The 2,481-nt window shown below is 39.9% G+C and overlaps 1 pseudogene; it reads left to right on the top strand.

Moving 5' to 3' along the window:
- Positions 1-487: 487 nt before the first annotated feature.
- LOC141816243 (uncharacterized) lies at positions 488-1,844 on the top strand (annotated as a pseudogene).
- The last annotated feature ends 637 nt before the right edge of the window (positions 1,845-2,481 follow it).

Raw genomic sequence — 2,481 nt, 5'->3', positions numbered from 1 at the left:
GAAAAACTTATATTATATATAAGTGAAAATAAATAAACATCCTTCTTTGGGCCCAGCGAGGTATCACTTAAATTTCTTGTGGGCCTTGTGCCCAGAATTCTTTGTGGGCCTTGTGCCCAGAATTCCTTTTCTTATGGGCCTTGTGCCCAGAATTCTTTGTGAGCCTTGTGCCCAGAATTCCTTTTCTTATGGGCCTTGTGCCCGTGGGCCTTGCGCCCGATACCCGCCTGTCTAAAGTAAAATACTTTTCTTATACTTCTTATATCATGCAATTTGGAAAGAAACAATTTACACATGCTTTAACATAAAATGATGTCATGGAAATAATACTTTATGCATGCTCTACATACTATGGACAGAATAAAGAAAACAACGGAGCAACTCATACTGCAGGTGAGAGATGTACTTACTTTCTGCGCTAAGTTTCTTACAATTCTTTCGTTAGAATTCTGAAAACGAAGACCTTCTCGGCGATCTTCCTACGTCTATGCGTTCTTCTCGCTTGGGTGAGTCCGGATCTACAAGAACCCCTTGGATCTTCTCTCTCCTTGGCCAGCTACCACCCAAAAGAAGGATTTCCGCCCAAAAGGAGGAGGGCGGCGCCGTTTTCGAGGTGGGGGAGGAGGAGTTTCCGAAAAATAATCAAAACCCTCGCTTAAACCCCTATTTATATTAAGTGGTCTCTAAACCCGACCCGTTTATAAATATAATTCCGTTCTATTTCTTTTAACAAACTCTTCTTGGGCCCCTTGGTTATCGGAACTGTTTTAAGGGGTGCAGATTTCAATAGGTCATGGGTTCGAATCTTGCCTACTCTTTTTTTATTCCGATTTACTTTTGCTAATTCCGCTACTCTAAAAATTCCAGAAAAATATTCTAAAATTCTAGAAAAATCATAGAATATTTCTAAAATTATTTTTGAGATTTTTCGAGCGTTACAGCTGCACCTTCACCGCCCATTGCTGCACCTTCACCGCCCATTGCTGCAGGACCTTCCCATACACCTTCGCCACCACAGCCGTCGCCGTTACAGTCTCCAAACCCTTCTCCGGTATAGTCCACTACAGACCAACCTCGCAAGGTTGTAGTTCCTGAGGGCGATTCATAAGTATATATCAATTTTGTTATTTTTAGATTATAATTTTTTTTTACTAATAATGTTTGTTTGAAATTTTTTATAGTTTCCAAAATTCAGTATCAATTATTCGCAAAGTTAATAGAATTGTCAATAATCATTGGGGAGGAGCTTCATTCACTTATACCAGCACTCCAAACTCCACAAAGGATTTATGGTGGAGTGAATTCAAGGTATATGTTTTCTTAATTTAATTGTTATATCAAATAAAATTGAATATATCTAAGTATTTATGATTTTTTTTATTTCAGCGAGCATTTACTTGGGATCCATCACATGAATTGGAAATCAAGAGAATTTTTTAAAAAAAATGTGGGGATCATATTCGGCATACACTCAATCATGCCAAGACCAGAAACAAAAAATCACCGTGCATCACTAATGAAAATTGGACAAAGATCCTCGCTGTTTGGCAAACCGAGGAAAGCAAAAAAAAAAGTGAACAAAATAAGGCAAACCAAAAAGTTAATTCTGGTGAATCATCTGCTACATATGCGGGAGGCTCCAACAACGTAGAGGAACACGCGCACAGATTAGTAAAATTTTTACACACTATGTTATTAATTAAATTTACCTTATTTCTCTATTTCTAACAATGCTTTTTTAGACTCAGGAGATGGGAAAGGAGCCAGTATTTATGGAGACATTTACCCATACTTTCCAGAAAAAAGGTAAGACTTGGAGCGGGGACAGAACTAGAACACTAAAGGTTTAAATTTTAATATTTAACTTAAATGAATTTTAAAAGTTATGTATCTTCTTTAACTTATTAAATTTATTTATATTTCAATACAGAAAAAATATGATGAGCTCGAGCTAGCACAGAGAAGTTCAAGTGCTAGTACTACTGATGGATCTGAGCCCTCCGTAGGAAATGACATGAATATTTGGTTAGAGGTGACTGGAGGATCGAAGGGAGGGAGGATATTGGGATTGGGTTCTCTGAGCAGAACTCATCGAGTTAGCCCCACCTTCTGTTGGTACCCCGATTAGTTTTGATGTGATCAACCAGGTTAGTTTGGGTCTGTGTTGTTCTAATCCCTCTGCTAAGTGTGCAGGAACTTAGGTACGGAGGAAGTCGAGCATAAGACGTAGCAGACGAGAATGGTTGCACGGGAAAGTGGATCAGGGCTCGTGCGATCCGAGGGGCAACGAAAGCTACGAAGGTCGCCGGTGGAGCGAGAAGGACATGCACGAAGTCCGAGGGACGAGAACAGAGAGGAAGCATGCTCGAGGGGCAAAAGGCCGGAGTCGGGTGAGCCTAACGCAACTCCGGTTGGCCAGAAATCACCCAACCTAAGATTCTACAAAAAGTAGACAAAAGTCAAACTGTTGACTTTGACCGT

This window comes from Curcuma longa, unplaced genomic scaffold (assembly GCF_044706935.1).
Source record: "Curcuma longa cultivar G26 ecotype Majalengka, Jawa Barat unplaced genomic scaffold, ITB_CL_G26_1.1 contig_15360, whole genome shotgun sequence".
Taxonomy (NCBI): domain Eukaryota; kingdom Viridiplantae; phylum Streptophyta; class Magnoliopsida; order Zingiberales; family Zingiberaceae; genus Curcuma; species Curcuma longa.
The sequence above is the reverse complement of the archived record's forward strand: the minus strand, read 5'-3'. Positions and strand labels throughout refer to the sequence as shown.